The 20,492-nt window shown below is 44.4% G+C and overlaps 1 long non-coding RNA gene across 1 annotated transcript; it reads right to left on the bottom strand.

Annotated features, from left to right (window-relative positions):
- Window positions 1-204: 204 nt before the first annotated feature.
- Window positions 205-2,163, bottom strand: LOC308157321. Its single transcript, XR_013937444.1, has 3 exons — window positions 2,087-2,163; window positions 973-1,106; window positions 205-610 (listed from the first exon to the last, which is right to left on the bottom strand). It is a non-coding gene; the product is annotated as an uncharacterized lncRNA (long non-coding RNA).
- Window positions 2,164-20,492: the final 18,329 nt, after the last annotated feature.

Below are 20,492 nucleotides of genomic sequence, written 5' to 3'. Positions count from 1 at the left end.
AAAACCCTATGGAGATATGGCTGTCCTGATCAATAACTCTGCCAATATTGGGTCAAAACACCTCAAACCAATTGTAAATTGTTCTGGGAGTGCCCATCCAAAAATGGCAACCTTTGGATTTCGCAATCAATTGATTAGGAATTTATTAAAATTCAAGAACTCAAAAACCCTATGGAGATATGGCTGTCCTGATCAATAACTGCCAATATTGGGCCAAAGCAGCTCAAACCAATTGCAGATTACTATCGGGGAGGTGACAGCAGAATCTGCTGTAATCACTGTAGCACAACAATACAAGGCTTAGGCTATCAGTAGGTGTACTTATTTCAGTCGAGGAGCAGATTTTCTCAGACTCAGCAAAATGGACACAAAATGTTGATTTAAAAAAAATATTGGCACAAAAAATAAACTATTATAAAACTATCTCTCCTAACCAGCTGGAACAGAGAGGAGAGAGGGAGGAGTGATGGAGGAGTGATGGAGAGGAGGAGAACAAACAGCTGATATGACGCACAGAACAACACTGGTGGGGAGGGGTGAGGCGTCGAAGTCGTTAGTTAGAACAGGGCACTGCGCATTCTGGTGTAGTCACTGAGCTGCTCAATGGGCCCTGTGGAATGGAGGAAGAGCGAGAGAGAGGGAGAGAAGGGTCAATGCGTAGACAGGCCACATAGCCTGAACCCTGGCGTAACGCTTTTGGACTGGGACATTTCCTCGCATTTAATTCAAACCCATTCTCTCTTTCTTTCTACATAATATTTACTGACATATAATTCAAAGACATTCTCTCTTTACTTCTCCATATATTCTGACACATTAGGCTGTGGTGTTCAGAAAACAATGCCACCAGTCCATAGAATGGGTGGTGATAGTCTTATTTGGGATGGAAATGTGTTACAATTCAGTCATTGTTGTGTGTTCAGGTGTTTTTCCTTGTGTCAATGGGCTTTAAGGTGATACATTCCTATGTACCTGAGTTTACCCTTTTTACTGTCACAGCAAAGACGGCACTTCCAGACTGGAGCTCGCTTGGCCTCATTGAATTCCTCCTGAGTCATACTCAGACACTCTGAGTGGAACCACCTCATGCACACAGAGCAGGCAATCTGTAGAATTGAAAACAAAACTATCACTGAGAGTAGCACATGATACTAGATTCAAACTACTTCAGATTCAACTACTAGGTTAGAACTGAACCTAGAAACGGTTACATAATGTCTTACACCCTCATGATGCATGTTATCGTCATGTAGAGTTAGTGAGTGGAATAGGAAAAGCTAAAGTGTAGATCTCCAGACATATAGCACAAAACAGGAGATTATCCAATGTCGCCCTTTTGTTTTTACTAATGTCCATGTCAACTAAGGTATTAGTTAATACAGTAATGAGAATGAATTAACAGTTAACTTATGGTATTTTGTTACATTTATAGTAATTTAAGTTTGACCAAATCACATGCTCATGAAAATTGAATACTGGACGGTGTGTAGCCCAACGGTTAGACCATTGGAGCAGAGACCAAAAGGGCCTTGCCACTTGATGGTAATTGCCTAATGCTAACAACATTGTGCCCACGAGCACAGAAACACAATACTATCTCACAATATTGGCACATTCTATAAACATCTGCTAAATTACACCAAAATACTGCAAGTTTAGTGTGACTGCATTATCTGCCAAACAGAGATACATAAATAAGTAATAAACAGTACAGAATGTGGCTCCTCCAGGAACAGATTGAGATGCACACATGGAGCAACAGTTCTCGATTCTGAAGTCTGTAAGAAAGTATGCTGTAAAATGTCATACTCTGGGTAATAGCATTAATATTTTATATGCCCCTGTTAATTAATTGTGCACACCTGATGCATCCAGAATGGCCTCAGCAAACACCTTTCTTTTCCACGTCATACCCTTCTTGGAGGGGTCTAAGACCATGTGTGTTGGGATGATTGGACATTTTGCAATGATCTGTCTTGCAAACTAAATATGAACATAATTTAAACTTGTTAAACTACAGTATCCTAAAATTGAAAGTTAAATATATCAAAGAGTACAGAATATGCAAACATCATGTTATGTTCACCTCCATAACAAACACGCCACAGCTGTTGTTTGGTGTGGTTGATAGTTTCCCCCTTCAACTTCAACCCCAGCCAGTCTTTCTTCCCGTGTTTATTGAGCCGCATTCTGAAGTATTCCCTGTATGGAAAACAAATTCTGTTATCTAACAGATTCATTGTTGTGCCATACATACATGACTGTGCCCTACATGTAGACTTATTGATGCATAAATATTTGTAAATGATGTACATATTTACCTTAATCTTGTGGCCACATCCTCAGAATGCGCCAGCTCTTGTCCTCCAGATGGGTCGATTAAAAACACACTGCCTGATGCAGCTTGACAGAACTGTAACAAACCATACCTCTGTTTCATCATACACTTAGTTTAACATAGCAGCACAATTTTGTGTGGTGGAGTGATTGAGAAAGATGATCTCACCATTAACGTCCAGTGCACATTATTTATGTTGATGAAGCCTATGATGGCCTCATAGTCACTGAATGAAACCTGAAACAAATTCAAAAAGGAAGAAAAAAGCTGTCAAATAGAAACAAGACTGGATCTAATTAATGGCGTGCCATCCCTGTGTGTGTGTGTGTGTGTGTGTGTGTGTGTGTGTGTGTATGTGTGTGTGTGTGTGTGTGTGTGTGTGTGTGTGTGTGTGTGTGTATGGACGGGCTGAAGTGCCACTGTCAGCCAATGAATAAAGTCAAGTATTCCTCTATGACTGTGACTGTGTCACTCCTAGAGGGCTGCAAGATTAAAGCATCTAATGATTTTAACTCTAGCATGTTTACAAAAATGGTTTCAGCACCTATAGAATCAAAAAATGTAAAAACGTGTAACCTATACAATGCACTAACTAGTATGAGATATTTAGAACAACTAATCATTTCATACAGTACCTTGACAGACAGTATAGTAGGATAGATTAGGACATGTTTATTCATTTGCACACAGGTCAGTACTTTGGACTGTGACCAGTTCACACTGGAATCTGATATAGGTCACATTTCAAAGGGCAATAGGAACAGCCAAACAAACAAATCAGATCTGGGCAGTAAATCAGAATTGAGCAGTAAGCCTTGCAGTGTGAACATAGCTCTACTGAAGGTATAGTCCAACACAGTTCTGACCCTCTACTGAAGGTATAGTCCAACACAGTTCTGACCCTCTACTGAAGGTATAGTCCAACATAGTTCTGACCCACTACTGAAGGTATAGACCAACACAAGATGTTGCTGGATAAGGTCTACAGGTCTACACGGTCATTACTTTCGTAGGGATTGACGTGCCATTGCCTCCCTCGTCCCATGGAGAATCATACCTCCAGTATAGTGGTTGAGCAAAACATTTTTTTGCCCCTTGCCACTCTGATTTATAAGTATCTGGAGGTATGTTTCCATTACCTGAAAATGACAAATGTTTAATAATTCAATGCTCAGTATTTCGTTTTAAATATTTTAACTTTATCTATCCTGTATGATGTTTACAATTATGGAAACAGTGTAGTCTTGGTTACCTCCCCTGCCAGCCACTGGTGTGGCCTCAGTGTCAGGAACTCAGCATGGCGGAGGGTGTAGGACACGTTCCTGTTTTCTTTGGAATTAATCAATGCCCACTGTCTTCCTTCCCCCAGAGAGAGTTGATCTGAAACACATTAGTTGAAATTGTTAAATATGATTTCAGACCCTCTTAGACAACATCATACTACATATCAATATGTGTCATACTGTATGTACACTTTGACAAATTTGTAGAGCAGTTATTCTCACCGAGTGGGCCGTGGTCTCCTGGTGGGCCTCAGAGCACCACCAGTGGGCTTCGGAGCTTTTGGTAGCCTTCTATCAAAACATTAGATTGTTATTGTATTTGGAATTATTTATTCTTGTACTGCCCATTCAATACCTTGCTTTTGCACTTGGAACTTGTGTACTTATTATTCCTGATCACTAACAGTCCTCTTGACTACCAACGTTAAATGGACTCATTGTAAGTTGCTTTGGGCAAAAGCATCTGCTAAATGACAGTAATGTGATGTAATGTGAAGCGTGCTACATCTTTACCATAGCAAAAAAAAAGCCAAAAGGAGTGAAATGGTTCAAATCATTGTAATGCTTGATGGATGTCTACTCTAAACTTGGAGTTGGTGGCTGACAACATGACAGATGGATGTAATGTAATGTAAATTAAATAAATAATGTATGCAAGGTACCATGGTTTTGGCTGGTTGATCTTGGTTGATCTTGTTTTTTTGGGGGGGCTTTTTAACCTGCAATGCATATAAAGAAGACATATTATTGTTAATTACAACAACAATAATGTAGAATATATTTGGCACAAAATAGTACTGTAGTAGTAGTTCATGATACCTTCAGAGGAGTAGTTTTGTGCTTTGGCGATGGCATGTCCGATGGTGGGTCAAAATATTTGCTTCTTTGGCGGGACTGTGTGGTGGTCTGACATTTTTTGTCCCACTGTTCTTCTGGGTTCTCTGGGACCTCAGGATGGCACGTTTTCGGCTTTATTGGTCTGATTGGCCTCGTTAGCATTTCCATAGGCATGCCATTTTTTATGATGTGCTCCCTATATCTGCCTTGTAGGGAGGCATACTGCCTATTTATAAAGGCTGCAGGGCGGAGAGCTCTCTCTTTTTTCAGGATGGAGTTCTTCACAATTCCGAACCACTGCTCTACATAAGTGTTTGTCTGCCTTGTTTCCTCTGTGCCATCCTTTATGTGGTCTCCATCCACAGCATACCGGCAGAGGTCACCAAGGAGGATTCCACTCCACAATGGGAAGATTCCCAAGTAGTCACTGAACAGCACATCTAGTAGCTCAGGACAGTAGTAGTGGTTTGGAAGTGCTTGATGGTTACTCTCCATCCGGATTTCACCAGAGACCTCCTCAAACACTCCCTTGAACTCCTTTGTAAAAGGTGACCTTGCAAAGATGGTTTCAGCATCTGTTGGAAGCTCATTCTGTTGGAGGAGAGGCTTTGTTTGTGTATCACCATGTAGTGTGCCAGTTTTGGCTATGAGCCCTTGCAAGACAGTGATACTCTTCTTTATCACCTCTGATGAGTACTTTGCCGTGAACACAACACACATGTGACGAAAGACTGTGAGAGCAGCCAGCATGCATGTGCTATTCAACAGCTGTGCAACGCAGTAAGTTGCAAACTCTCTCAGAGCCTTGTCTGTGGTCTTCCTGCTGAACGCCCCACTCACAGCCTTGATGATATGAGCAGAGCAGAGGTGGACAACAGTCATCTTCCTCATTTGTCTCCCGGTAAATCTTCCCTCAATAAGAAGGTGTGCCTTCTCGAGGTAAATGATGACATTCTCCTTATTGAAGGCCAGAAGGGCACTCTGGATTAAGGCCCAACTGTAATCAAGCTCCACCTGGTGGACTCGGATGACTGTCACTTTGGAGATCCTCAAGAGGGTCTGCATCAACCAGAATGACAGATTTGGGACGGCGTGGTCATTTGTGATCATTTCTGTCACAGGCAGAGGTGGTCTGTCTCTTCCTCCTCCAGGCAGGGTAAGGCAGTAGTAAAATTCCCTTTTGTTTTGGTCGGGAATTTTGCTCACTATCCCTCCAGTAGCATCTAAGAACAGGGTCACAGGTTTTCTGCTCTGTAAGTGCTGGATGGCAATTCCCAAGCCACACTCTGTGTACAGATGGACAGCAAAGGGATCTACCTGCAGGTGCTGGATATATCCAGGACAGAAGGTGAAGGTGTCTGACTCTCGTTGGATCCTTTGAGTAAGGATTAATTCCAAGATTATGTCATTGTGTAGACGTGTGCTGCGATGGAATTCTGAGCCGATCTCTTTAAGCACATTTTTTGAAATGATTCTTGTCATGTTTCCAGCCACCAACTCATCCACTGGTGTCTTACTGAGTTTACGGTAGTATGTGTTGCTGACACCTTTGTGAAGGGCTCTGGCTATCTTTCCCCTCTTTAGATATGTGGCAGGCCGTGACCTTACTTCCACTTTCTCATGTTTTACACATCCATGACGTGTTACACTGATTTGAACCATTTCACTCCTTTTGGATGTTTTTTTTCTATGGTAAAGCTGTAGCGCGCTTCACAGGCCTTGAAAGTACAAGCCGCCTTCACTTTGAGGTAGGAACACTTCTTCTTTCGGCCCTGCTTCACCTTAACATGTTGATACTGGAATGTCAGGGTGCAGCTAGGATTTGTCTTCCGGAAGTTCTTAGAATATGTCAGTCCAAGGTTTTCGGAGCTGGTTGGTGCCATACAGCGGCTTAATGTCTTTCCATTTGTTTTTTTCTATGTGAATGTGGAATGTCTTGAGTCCTGGTCTTGTTTGCCTGTATTTGGTATTGTCAGCAATGTCCTCCTCTGTTATAGAGAGCTCTGCCGTATTGTCATTATCGGCATGCTCTTCCTCCACATTTGTGTCCTCCAGATCCTCCTCCTGTGTCATATCCATCTCCTCCTCCTCCTCCTCCTCCTGTGTCATATCCACCTTCTCCTCCTCCTCCTCCTCATCCTCCTCATCCTCCTGTGTCATATCCACCTTCTCCTCCTCCTCCTCCTCCTCCTGTGTCATATCCACCTTCTCCTCCTCCTCCTCCTCCTCCTCCTGTGTCATATCCACCTTCTCCTCCTCCTCATCCTCCTCCTCCTCCTGTGTCATATCCACCTTCTCCTCCTCCTCCTCCTCCTCCTCCTCCTGTGTCATATCCACCTCCTCCTCCTCCTGTGTCATATCCACCTTCTCCTCCTCCTCCTCCTCCTCCTCCTCCTGTGTCATATCCACCTCCTCCTCATCCTCCTCCTCCTCCTGTGTCATATCCACCTTCTCCTCCTCCTCCTCCTCCTCCTCCTCCTCCTCCTCCTCCTGTGTCATAACCACCTTCTCCTCCTCCTCCACCTCCTCCTCCTCCTGTGTCATATCCACCTTCTCCTCCTCCTCCTCCTCCTGTGTCATATCCACCTTCCTCACATTTACATGTATTTTGGGTGTACGTGCTACACATAATTTGGCAACTGATGATCTCACCCCTCTCCGATTTTGGTGTCATACCTGACGAAGCCATGTTCTGATGGATGATTTATCTGTCCCAAATATACTCTTGCATAAGGTGGACCACACTGCTGAGTTCCATTTCGGATTCACTTTAAATACATTTTGAGAGTGAAACTCTTTGATCAGTGTCTCCTCTCCTCCAGCTTTCCTCCAAAGATTTTCTTTGCTTTCGGTACGACCCATCAAAAAAATATATATATCCGAGCTGCTGTTGACGGTTATCAAACTATAATTTCCTGATTGAGATCAAAATATATATTTGATTAGACAAACGGAATAAATTGTAAATAAGTAGGTCTACAGGAATATAAAGTGCAAGATTTGGCTACTGATTTGGCTACTTTCCATAGGCTACTTCCATTAGGCTACTTTCCATTATGTAGGCTAGGCCTATTTCTCGGCGCCGGGCGATGCGCTGTTGAAATGACATTCGCGGAGGTTAAGCTCCGCGTCGGTCATGTAAGTTTACAACGCCCGGCAGTCCTTCGTCCATTAGGCTCAGGGCTACTACTCATCTATTTTAAATGTATACCCTTAATACTCTGTATGTATTTAGTGTTAAAGTGTTAACAATGTATTTATGTAGCATACACAATAGGGCAGTATAATACATTTATCCATTTATATAGGCTACATTAATATTGATCTAATTATCTCACTTCTCACCATCACCAATACTGATGATCAAAAGTGCCCAATTAAAGATACATTCAAAACAGATTACATTACAGTGGCAGATGGAGAAATGTTTAATATTATTATTATTATTATTATTATTATTTATTAAATATTACAATCATCTCTCACCTTCTCACCAATCCTCCCATTGGATGAGATAGAATGGAAGTGCATTCTTGACATAACATTTTTCTTTGTGGGAAGTTATTATAATATTTCATGTTCTAATAAAATTAATCAAAGGGCCGGATTAAAATCCTTTGCGTGCCGGATGAATGGATGTAGCTCCATAATATCGTTCCTCTGAATCAACCAAGCACAGTCAATCAATTAATTCAGATCAGACCTGAAGATCAGAAATGTGTTTATTACCATGCACGCACACGATATAGGAATGCTTTCCGGGAACAATGTTGCAACAATACAACTGTTAGGGTTGAATGATGTTTTCATAATGTTTTAATGTTGTGAATATGTTTGTTGAAGAGGACTAGGGAGGGGATTGGGCACCCCGAACCTAGTCCTCAACAGGCGGCGGTGGAATTGCAAAGTTCCGAGGGCACGTTAAAGACAACATATAGTGCTGGGGAGAGGACTGAAGGCCCCCGTGTCTGATGAAGTATGAATGAACATACTACCGTGGTACCGTCTAGTCGGCGCAGCTGTCGCATCTAGGTGTGTGGGCAGTGCGTGGTACGTGGGCGACAGCCCACACCTAGCGGGATGTGAGGGGAAGTCACACCCGTGAACAGGCAAGGCTGGTGTAAACGGTCAAAGTTTCTAGACCCATAGCGAAGTGGGCTAGGGATCAGACCGTCGGTTCCCAACTGGGCGGCCAATCACCGCTACAGGGTTGGTGTTTAGACACTGACTGGGGATCGCTATCGACTGGGTCACCGGCCGGTTGGGTCGCAAAGCCTTAAGCCATAGGGAAATGGTGGCTGCGCTCAGCTCAATGTACAGTCAGGCCACTGTAAGCTGAAACCGAATGCGTTAGTAAGCGAGCAGTGCTTTCCGTGATCAGAGCTCTGAAAAGGAGACGTCTGGGAAGCGGAAGGGGTGGAGGTAGACTGACTCTGACCCAAGAAGGGGTTGGAGGGCAGTAAACCTCCATCGGAAAGGGTTCCAGCCTGAGACTGCGCCCTGGGAAGAGGGGAGGTCTGAAGGAACCAAGTGACTGTACATTTTGTCCTGTTCTGAATTCCCCAGCTCCAACCCCGTGCTGTATGCTGCAGCATAGACTCACAAGCTCATCATTGTATTGTCTTATCAGCTGGGCCTTCATTCCTGGGGGCCCTGTCGTAAATCTGATTTTGCTAAAGCTGTGCTTCCTCACGAGGCTGGCTCCCCCTGTACATGTGTGTCTTTCTGTGTTTGAGAATAAAATGACTGGCTCGGAGGGGGAAAGATTCAGTTTGAATCCGGGGTCTCTCCGGGAGACCTCGGGATTCACTCTCCTTGCAAGAAAATAAGAATCATGATGAATCCGGGCCTCTTTGTTGTTTGAAGTCTACTACGGTCTGTTTGAACTAGCGATGGGTTAGCAAGACCTGCTTTACAACCAGGCTGAATCAGAATATAGCATTTAACCCTATTAGAACCGAACAACAACATAGACATGAATGAATGAATTTTATCGACAAATTTATAAAAATATACAAAGAACAATGCATCAGAAGAATACATATTCTTGATTTTAAATTGTCAAGGATGACACAATAAAGTTAAAACTTATTTCCATTGCGGTCCTTGATGGTCACAGACAAACATTGGGGATACAAACATAAAAAACATAATTAAACATTAATCATCATACCCTAACTTCAAATATTAGATTTTAGATTTCTTTAGAATAGTTCAAAGTTCAAAACAAGTGCATGAGCCATACCAAAACAAAGGAGGACCAAGAGCCGGAGATGTCATTAAAGAGTTTCACACTCTAGACTTATTGAAAGTGAATCCAAAATGGAAATGAGAAATAATGGTCCACCTTGTCAAAGAGGATATTTGGGACAGATAAATCATCTATCAGAACATGGCTTCTTTTGTGTGGGATCAATCAATCAATCAATCAATCAATATATCTATCTATCTATCTATTCTCTTCAGCAATCAATAATCACTATGAAATGGCATAGGGGGCCAAGGAAAAGCACCATTAACACTGGGTACAGTGTCGCCTGGGTAATGGTCATTTGCCAGTAGGCTCTAAGGTAATGTTAAAGTGGTTAGATGAACTTCATAAATATCTCAGTGATTTTGAATATGAGCATGAGGACCTGGAACAGTTCACGTCGTCGGTTCTGAACCACATAGTGAACTGCACCAACTCAGTCACCGTGGACAAACGGGTCCGGGTCTACCCCAACACGAAGCCATGGATGACTGGGAAGGTCCAAAAACTGATCAACGAGAGGGACAACGCCTTCTTCGCAGGGAAGGGCACACCGCTGTACAGCACCACCAGGGCTAACCTAAAGCGCGGCATCAAAGAGGCCAAGGCAGACCACAGAGAAAAGATTGAGGAATGCTTCCTTAGCAACGACTCCAGGCGGATGTGGCAGGGGGTTCAGCACATGACAAACTTCAGAGCCAACAGGCTCACAGCCGCAGAGGACGACCCCCTGCTGGCGGAAAAGCTGAACTCCTTCTACGCCCGGTTCGACGAGGGGCGAACGGAGGTAACCACAACACAAACACCACTCTCTCCAGCTCTCAGCAGCCTCACCCTCACAGAGCATGAAGTGAGACGCGTGCTGAAGGCGGTGGACCCCAGGAAAGCCTCGGGGCCGGATGGCGTCCTGGGACGGGTGCTGAGGGACTGCGCCGACCAGCTGGCCGGGGTTTTCACCAACATCTTCAACCAGTCCCTGTCCCAGGCCACCATCCCACCCTGCCTGAAAACCTCAACTATCATCCCAGTCCCGAAGAAAAGCACGGTGAGCTGCCTAAACGACTACCGCCCGGTGGCACTCACACCAATCATCATGAAGTGCTTCGAGAAACTAGTCCGGGCCCACATACTCACACGCCTCCCGCCCAACCTGGATCCATACCAGTTCGCCTACAGAGCCCACAGGTCCACAGAGGACGCCATCGCGACGACTCTCCACGCCACTCTATCCCATCTGGAGAGGGGAAACAGCTACGCGAGACTGCTCTTTGTGGACTTCAGCTCCGCCTTCAACACCATCCTTCCAGACAGGCTAGTGACCAAACTACTAGACCTGGGTCTATCACACTCTATATGTGCATGGATCAAGGACTTCCTGACCGACCGCCCCCAGAGGGTGCGGGTGGGCCCCCACACCTCCACAGCCCTCAGACTCAGCACTGGGTCCCCCCAGGGCTGCGTCCTAAGCCCCATCCTCTACAACCTCTACACCTACAACTTCACCCCCGTCCACCCCAGCAACTCCATCGTAAAGTTTGCAGACGACACCACCGTGGTGGGATGCATCTCGGGGGGGGACGAGGCGGCGTACAGGGATGAGGTAGAGCAACTGAGCAAGCTGTGCAAGGTTAACAACCTGCTGCTGAACAAGTCAAAGACCCAGGAAATCATCGTAGACTTCAGGAGGAAAAAGTCAGAGATCCAGCCCCTGCTCATCGACGGAGAGAGCGTGGAGAGAGTCTCAACCCTCCGATTCCTGGGGGTGCACATGCAGGATGACCTGACCTGGAAGGACAACACAAAAGCCACCATCAAGAAGGCACAACAGCGGCTATACATCCTGAGAATCCTCAGGAAGGAACACAGCAAGCAGGAGATACTGGTGACCTTCTACCGCGGCGCAGTGGAGAGCATCCTCACCTACGGCATCTGCAACTGGTTCTCCAGCTGCACAACCGCGGAGAGAAATGCGCTACAGAGAGTCGTGAGAACAGCCCAGAAGATCACCGGCGCCCCCCTCCCCTCTCTGGAAGAGCTGTACAACACACGCTGTCTCAGGAAGGCCTCCAAGATCTCCAGGGACCCAACCCACCCTGGGTACGAACACTTTACCCGGCTGCCCTCGAAAAGGCGGTTCAGGACCATGGCCGCAAGGACAAACAGACTGAAGAACAGCTTCTACCCCAGGGCCGTCCAGGCCCTGAACACAGCAAAGATTTAGGTTCTGGGCCCTGGACAGTCTGGACGGATTGATGGCAGCTGCTGGACTGAAAAAATCAGGTGTAGTGCTGAGGCACAAATATGTACATTTCAAGCCTGCAAACTGCGACACTTTAAATAAATGTGCAATAACACTATGTGCAATATATGACAACCCTAGTCGTCTATCTGTACAGTATAGTATAGTGGATAGTGTACATAGCCTTTATTTATGTAAACCAGCTCCTTCCCTTCTTGTGTTTTTTAATTTTTTTTAAAAGTTTTTTTTAAAACGTTTTTAAAAGTTTTTTTCTTTCCTAACACCAGGGGAGCCACCCCTCCTAAATTTCGTTGTTTGGTACCTGTACTGTAGCAATGACAATAAAGACCATTCATTCATTCATTCATTCATTCATTCAGATAAGTATATCTATCGATCAATCAAGGATTCAAAGATTCAAGATGTTTTATTGTTACATTGTTACACAGAAAACATTAAAATAGAATATTAATAACATAGTAACATCACCATCCATCAATCAAAACACAGGAGGAGGAGGAGAAGGTGTATATGACACAGGAGGAGGAGGAGGAGAAGGTGGATATGACACAGGAGGAGGAGGAGGAGGAGGAGGAGGAGAAGGTGGATATGACACAGGAGGAGGAGGAGGAGGAGGAGGATATGACACAGGGGGAGGAGGAGGAGGTGGAGGAGGAGGAGAAGGTGGATATGTATATATTTTGATCTCAAGCAGGAAATTATCGTTTGTTAACCGTCAACAGCAGCTCGGATATTTTTTTTTTTTTGATGGGTCGTACCAAAAGCAAAGAAAATCTTTGGAGGAAAGCTGGAGGAGAGGAGACACTGATCAAAGAGTTTCACTCTCAAAATGTATTTTAAGTGAATCCGAAATGGAACTCAGCAGTGTGGTCCACCTTATGCAAGAGTATATTTGGGACAGATAAATCATCCATCAGAACATGGCTTCGTCAGGTATGGCACCAAAATCGGAGAGGGGTGAGATCATCAGTTGCCAAATTATGTGTAGCACGTACACCCAAAATACATGTAAATGTGAGGAAGGTGGATATGACACAGGAGGAGGAGGAGGAGGAGGAGGAGAAGGTGGATATGACACAGGAGGAGGAGGAGGAGGTGGAGGAGGAGGAGAAGGTGGATATGACACAGGAGGAGGAGGAGGAGGAGGAGAAGGTGGATATGACACAGGAGGAGGAGGAGGAGGAGAAGGTGGATATGACACAGGAGGAGGAGGAGGAGAAGGTGGATATGACACAGGAGGAGGAGGAGGAGGAGATGGATATGACACAGGAGGAGGATCTGGAGGACACAAATGTGGAGGAAGAGCATGCCGATAACGACAATACGGCAGAGCTCTCTATAACAGAGGAGGACATTGCTGACAATACCAAATACAGGCAAACAAGACCAGGACTCAAGACATTCCACATTCACATAGAAAAAAACAAATGGAAAGACATTAAGCCGCTGTATGGCACCAACCAGCTCCGAAAACCTTGGACTGACATATTATTCTACAAGAACTTCCGGAAGACAAATCCTAGCTGCACCAACATGTTAAGGTGAAGCAGGGCCGAAAGAAGAAGTGTCCCTACCTCAAAGTGAAGGCGGCTTGTACTTTCAAGGCCTGTGAAGCGCGCTACAGCTTTACCATAGAAAAAAAACATCAAAAAGGAGTGAAAAGGTTCAAATCAGACATCATGGATGTGTAAAACATGAGAAAGTGGAAGTAAGGTCACGGCCTGCCACATATCTAAAGAGGGGAAAGATAGCCAGAGCCCTTCACAAAGGTGTCAGCAACACATACTACCGTAAACTCAGTAAGACACCAGTGGATGAGTTGGTGGCTGGAAACATGACAAAAATCATTTCAAAAAATGTGCTTAAAGAGATCGGCTCAGAATTCCATCGCAGCACACGTCTACACAATGACATAATCTTGGAATTAATCCTTACTCAAAGGATCCAACGAGAGTCAGACACCTTCACCTTCTGTCCTGGATATATCCAGCACCTGCAGGTAGATCCCTTTGCTGTCCATCTGTACACAGAGTGTGGCTTGGGAATTGCCATCCAGCACTTACAGAGCAGAAAACCTGTGACCCTGTTCTTAGATGCTACTGGAGGGATAGTGAGCAAAATTCCCGACCAAAACAAAAGGGTATTTTACTACTGCCTTACCCTGCCTGGAGGAGGAAGAGACAGACCGCCTCTGCCTGTGACAGAAATGATCACAAATTACAACGCCGTCCCAAATCTGTCATTCTGGTTGATGCAGACCCTCTTGAGGATCTCCAAAGTGACAGTCATCCGAGTCCACCAGGTGGAGCTTGATTACAGTTGGGCCTTAATCCAGAGTGCCCTTCTGGCCTTCAATAAGGAGAATGTCATCATTTACATCGAGAAGGCACACCTTCCTATTGAGGGGAGATTTACCGGGAGACAAATGAGGAAGATGACTGTTGTCCACCTCTGCTCTGCTCATATCATCAAGGCTGTGAGTGGGGCGTTCAGCAGGAAGACCACAGACAAGGCTCTGAGAGAGTTTGCAACTTACTGCGTTGCACAGCTGTTGAATAGCACATGCATGCTGGCTGCTCTCACAGTCTTTCGTCACATGTGTGTTGTGTTCACGGCAAAGTACTCATCAGAGGTGATAAAGAAGAGTATCATAATTTTGCCATTTAGCAGACGCTTTTATCCAAAGCGACTTACTATTACGAATTACAGGGACATTCCCCCTGGAGTAACTGAGGGCTAAGTGCCTTACCTAAGGGCACACTAGTAGTGGTGTGGCTTCAGGCGGGATTTGAACTCACAACCTTCCGATCACAAGTCCAACTCACTATCCACTAGACCACCACTACCCCCATCACTGTCTTGCAAGGACTCATAGCCAAAACTGGCACACTACATGGTGATACACAAACAAAGCCTCTCCTCCAACAGAATGAGCTTCCAACAGATGCTGAAACCATCTTTGCAAGGTGGAGCTGGGGTCTGAACCGCCGCACCTCGATGGGAATGTCCATGGTTTGTCAGCAAGACGATGGCGAGTGCTTCGGACACGTCTCTGGTCTCGAAGTCGCAGCCGGGGAAGGGGCATTCCACCTTCATGGTGTTGACATGAAGAAGACTCCTCAATGTCTGTTTGTGATATTTATTTAGACAAAGATGTCAACACCCTGTGGGTGAGAATACAACGTATGAGTGAATACAATTACCATAACAAGACACACATAATAAGATATAAACAAACATATCATACACAACAGACATGAGACAATACTGTTAGCATACTATAACACATATAGGTAACAGCACTAACAATAGGTAACAGCACTAACATGAGCGAATGCTATAGACATAACTTGTAACACATACATATATGAACACAAACATGAGCGATTACTGTTCACATCAATCTGATATCAAAATACATATATATATATACAAATTTGTCAAAGTGTACATACCGTATGACACATATTGATATGTAGTATGATGTTGTCTAAGTGGGTCTGAAATCATATTTAACAATTTCAACTAATGTGTTTCAGATCAACTCTCTCTGGGGGAAGGAAGACAGTGGGGTGGTAGTGGCATTGATTCATTCCAAAGAAAACAGGAACGTGTCCTACACCCTCCGCCATGCTCTTAACACTTAACCCAGTACTCCATCGCCCGATAGCGGTCGGGAGTACACTTCACCCTGCAGTCACCTTCTACAAAGGAGTTCAAGGGAGTGTTTGAGGAGGTCTCTGGTGAAATCCGGATGGAGAGTAACCATCAAGCACTTCCAAACCACTACTACTGTCCTGAGCTACTAGATGTGCTGTTCAGTGACTACTTGGGAATCTTCCCATTGTGGAGTGGAATCCTCCTTGGTGACCTCTGCCGGTATGCTGTGGATGGAGACCACATAAAGGAATTTTAATAAATGCCTAATCAATTGATTGGGAAAATTAAAGGTTGCCATTTTTGGAGGGCCATTCCCAGAACAATCTGCAATTGGTTTGAGGTGTTTTCGCCTAATATTGGTAGAGTTATTGATTAGGAAAGCCAAATCTCCATAGGGTTTTTGAGTTCTTGAATTTTAATAAATTCCTAATCAATTGATTGGGAAAAACAAAGGTTGCCATTTTTGGAGGGGCACTCCCAGAACAATCTACAATTGGTTTGAGGTGTTTTGACCCAATATTGGCAGAGTTATTGATCAGGAAAGCCAAATCTCCATAGGGTTTTTGAGTTCTTGAATTTTAATAAATTCCTAATCAATTGATTGCGAAATCCAAAGGTTGGATCTACAATTGATTGCAAAATACAAACGTTGCCATTTTTGGAGGGGCACTCCCAGAACAATCTACAATTGGTTTGAGGTGCATTGGCCCAATATTGGCAGAGTTATTGATCAGGACAGCCATATCTCCATTGGGTTTTTCTCTACTTTTACCACAGTCCCTAAAATGCCGAATGTGAATGTCTGTTGAATGTCGAATATAAAAACAACTTTACCACGGTCACAAACCCCATCCATATCTACTGAGCTGGAGCTTGTGCAAGCAGGGCTGGGAAAGAGGACAGTGTCTATCACATCAGACTTGACGCATACAGAGGTGGGATGTCTGACGAACTTATGCACACATACTGTGTTTAGCAATAGAGCTACCAAGCTAATGCAAGCTGTAGCTGCAGCCACCCATTTCGTGTGGACAGTTGACAAGGCATCTATATTGGTTAGCATGTTGTCTGCTTGTTGGTGTTTGAATGTTGTTGTTTGTTTATGGTGATTTGTGTGGTGTGGTCTCGTTTGGTCTGCTCTCGCGTGGTTTGGGAAATCACGTGTCAGTTGTCCTTTTCCTTTGCCGTTTCGGTAATGGCGGTGGCATTTTGAGACGGAGCGGCCGTTGTTCTGGACTTGCTACGGCAGGAACAGCTAGCTTCACCAAGACCACAGATTCAAAGACAACATTCCCTTTATAGCATGCAGCCAACGAGGTATTTACGTTCTGTGTGTATTTAATTTGTATTGAACTGTGTTGTACATGCGATGTTATGTTGTTATACTAGCCAAGCTAACCGTGAATGTTTGTTCTTATAGTTTTCACGGTGCTGTTGGAAATGAATAAAACCAATTACATCAGTAGAAGAAAGCCACTTGTGTCATCGTGCTTGGAGGGAGTTACAGTGAAAACTCGGACTGTTTCACCAACCGAGTGGGATCGAAGATGATGCCGACGGCCGACGTCTGTTTCATCAACGTGTATGGGACTGAATGACGGCGAAAAAGACAGATAAGCTCAGCTCGCATTTTACACACAATAAGAAGCAAGAAGACCACACATTTATTAAGAACTTGAACACTAACAAGTGAAGAGTGATCTAAGAAGAGGACGTTAGTAAATGTGCTACCAAGAGACCTTTTAGTGTGTTACTAAAGTATGATTTGAGAAAAGGTATTTACAACAATCAGCCTATAGGGGTCCATATTCGCCATTTTATGTTGAACTTGAACCTAGAAGTGTTTCTAAATTGAACTGCAGCCTATATTGAGTATTTTCAAGGTAGCATTCAAAGTTGAGTTTAATGCCCTTTTTTGCATGTGTTGTGTTTTTGAATTTAACTCTTCTGAAATACTTTATTTGAATCTTTTGATGATATTTGATGGACTTAAACCAACATATATTTACATAAGTGATACATTCTAGAAAGTGCTAAACTTGATAACTGATCACATTGCAAGTAGTGATAGTCTAAGTAGGCCTACAAGTTTATTAATTATATACATTAAGTTTACAAGATGGCGGAGCCAGGAGAGCTTACCAATCAGGCAAGAGACAGTGCTAGGGATAGAGAAGATTCCCAAGAGCAGCCTGAAATTAGTCAAAACGGTGATGCTGCTGAGCAGCCAAGAAGAGGCCAAAGATCCATTACTCTAACAGAGAAGGGTAAAGGAATGCAAGATGAAAAAATTAAAGCGCTTCAACAAAGGTTCAATTACATCTATGGTAAATGGAGATCACACGTTAAATCTTCTAAACAGGCATTGTCACAAGCAACGGAGCCTGTATCTGATGATCTGCTTAACGACATAATTGGTGATGTCAGAAGTCTTTCTGCAGATGTCCAGCGTGTTTATGACGGACTACGGCAAATCTCAACTCCAGACCAAGAAACACGTCAGAGAGTCGATCTGTGCGTCCATATATCCAAGTTCATTGTATGCAGAGCCTCAAGCCGACTGTGTGGAAAGGTATCTGACGGAGAAGAGGAAGATTGGCCTGAAGCAGGTTCTTTATTCGACTGTAGTGTAGGTTCTTTCACTTATATTTCCAAGGGGACCTCAGTACACTCGAGCGGGTCTACTGAAAAACGACAAGAAGCTGCTGCTGATGCTGCTGCAGGCAAAGCTGTTCTGAAGGTGTTACAAGAACAAGAAAGAGAACAACAGGAAATACAGCGGCTAGAAACAGAAGCTAAGAAGAAGATAGCTGATCAAGAGGCAGCAGCAGTAAGGCGTCGTTTCCAGAGAGAGGAAGAGGAAGCTGATCAAGAGGCAGCAGCAGTAAGGCGTCGTTTCCAGAGAGAGGAAGAGGAAACTAAAATCAGAGCTGAACTGGTAGAGGAACATGCAGTGCTGCAAAGGACTCTGGAAGAAAAACGGAGAAGGGTACAGCGTTTGGAGACAATAAAAGATCTGAATGCAGCACAAGCAAGAATACAAGTTTATGATCAAGTGGAGGACACAGAAGAGAAGTGGAGAGACATCGTACTAGATTGTGAGATGGTAACAGACAAGCAAGTGCCTGCTCCCACAAGTCCTCCGTCTCGGTATATGTCTCCCGCACTACAAGCTGTGACCACCTCCTCAAATGAAAGTACAGCAGAGCTCGTCAAGGTGCTAGCAGACGCAGTGAGTGCCAACAGAATCCCAATTCCTGAACCATCAGTATTCAGTGGGGATCCATTGAGATACAATGACTGGAAACTCTCATTTGAAACGCTGATCGGCCAGAAGAACATCAGGGATAAGGAAAAGATATACTACCTCCGTAGGTATGTAAATGGTGAAGCAAAGACAGCAATTGATGGCTATTTCTTACTTGGCACTGAATCTGCCTATGTGTCTGCATGGGAACTCTTGGAGGAAAGATATGGAAACCCATTTACGATCGCACTAGCATACAGAGACAAGCTCCACGCGTGGCCCAAGATGGGACCTAAGGATAGCTACGAGCTCAGAAGGTTCGCTGATTTTCTCCGCAGTTGTGAGGCAGCTATGAACCACATCAAGGCACTGGAAATCTTGAACGACTGCAATGAAAACAGGAAAATTCTGTCAAAGTTACCGGATTGGTTGACGGCTAGCTGGAACCGGAAGGTTACTGACATAGAAGAACAGAGCAACCAATTCCCCTCCTTCAGCCAGTTTGTCGCATTTCTCACTAGAGAGGCAAAAATCGCCTGTAACCCTATCACATCTCTACAATCACTCAAACAAGGCGAAGCTGAACAACCAAGAGTCCAAAGAAATCAAAACGCTGAAGCAAAGGCACTGACCACAAGTTCCAATGAAACAGCAGTTATGACATGCATGTTCTGCAATAAGACTGGACATACTTTGCACAAATGCAGAAAGTTCATGGAGAAGGAAGTTCCAGAGAGAACCACATTTGTTCAATTGAACAGGCTATGCTTTGGTTGTCTCAAGTATGGCCACCTCTCAAAGAGCTGCGACAGTAGGAGTGTGTGTGACATGTGCCACAAGCGGCACCCTACTTGCCTGCACGAGGATAGAGCCAAAGATGATCAAAGACAACCACAAGAGCCAAGTCCAAGTCAAGAAAGACCTCACTCATCACAACACAATGAAACAACCACAACTGCTACTTCACATAGAGCGATACTGGGCGAGGCTGGCACACATACCTCTGCAACAATCCCTGTCTGGCTCTCATCTGCGACCCAACCAGCACAAGAAGTCCTTGTATATGCGCTATTGGATTCCCAAAGTGACTCAACCTTTATTCTAAGTGATGTAGCTGAAGTTCTAGAAGCCAACAAAGAGCAAGTCAAGCTCAAGCTCTCTACGATGACCTCAACCACAATGGTAAACTCTCAAAGAGTAAACAACCTACAGGTCCGAGGCTTTTACTCTGATACGAAGATCTCCTTACCACCGGCCTACACGCGTGAGTTTATTCCAGCCAACAGAACTCACATACCAACAGACGAAATAGCTAAAACGTGGTCCCATCTAGAACACCTTCAAGAAGAGATTGCACCTCTACAAGACTGTGAAGTAGGTCTGCTCATTGGGTACAACTGCTCGCAAGCTCTTCTTCCAAGGGAAGTTGTGTCTGGAAAAGAAGATCAGCCCTACGCACAGCGTACAGACCTTGGATGGAGTATTGTTGGATGTGGGAATCCCTGTGTAGACTACGGAGATGCCATCGGAAACAGTCATCACATAGTAGTGAAACAAGTGACACCAGATGTGGAGTCTTCTATCAATCTCCGAACTGAAGTACATTATGTAAGCCG

This window comes from Nansenia antarctica (assembly GCF_963989245.1).
Source record: "Nansenia antarctica genome assembly, chromosome: 5".
NCBI classification, from domain to species: domain Eukaryota; kingdom Metazoa; phylum Chordata; class Actinopteri; order Argentiniformes; family Microstomatidae; genus Nansenia; species Nansenia antarctica.
The sequence above is the reverse complement of the archived record's forward strand: the minus strand, read 5'-3'. Positions and strand labels throughout refer to the sequence as shown.